The 557-nt window shown below is 63.0% G+C and overlaps 1 long non-coding RNA gene across 1 annotated transcript in view; it reads right to left on the bottom strand.

Annotated features, from left to right (window-relative positions):
* Positions 1-312, bottom strand: part of LOC107116414 — a 10,176-nt gene extending 9,864 nt beyond the window's left edge. Inside the window, exon 1 of the long non-coding RNA XR_001482705.1 lies at positions 208-312. This is a non-coding gene — a long non-coding RNA (uncharacterized LOC107116414). The remainder of the gene's footprint in view (positions 1-207) is intronic.
* Between the last annotated feature and the right edge of the window lie 245 nt (positions 313-557).

Genomic DNA, 557 nt, shown 5'->3' with positions numbered 1-557 from the left:
GGGCGCGGCCCCCCTCCACCCCCCCCCCCAAGGCAGGCCCGGCGGCCGGCGGGTGAGTTTCGGATCGGGGCCTTTTGCAAAGGCGGCCCCCGGGAGGCTTCCGCCCAGGAACGCACCGGGACCCGAAGAAGAGGAGGAGGAGGAGGAGGAGTATCAGCCTTCGCGCCCCCCGCCACCGACGACGACAGGAAAACTTGAGGATTTTACCGCATTTTCTGCCTCCGTTTCCGAGCTCTGCTCCGCCGCTGCCGCCCCGTTGGATTATCCTCTCCGCTGCAAAGGCGCTGCAAAGCCAGCCTGGTTCCTCCGCCCCCCGCCGCTTTTGGGGTGGAGCTGGGCCCTTGGTTTGTTTGGTTTTTTTGGAGGGGGGGGTGCAGAAAATCTTTTTAACCCCCCCCCAAAGGCGCTGCAAAGCCAGCCTGGTTCCTCCGCCCCCCGCCGCTTTTGGGGTGGAGCTGGGCCCTTGGTTTGTTTGGTTTTTTTGGAGGGGGGGGTGCATAAACTCTTTTTAACCCCCCCTGTTTTCCCCCCCCTTTTTCTTTTTGTTGCAAACTCGG

Source organism: Gekko japonicus, unplaced genomic scaffold, assembly GCF_001447785.1.
Source record: "Gekko japonicus isolate JY-2015 unplaced genomic scaffold, Gekko_japonicus_V1.1 scaffold5997, whole genome shotgun sequence".
Lineage (NCBI taxonomy): Eukaryota > Metazoa > Chordata > Lepidosauria > Squamata > Gekkonidae > Gekko > Gekko japonicus.
The sequence above is the reverse complement of the archived record's forward strand: the minus strand, read 5'-3'. Positions and strand labels throughout refer to the sequence as shown.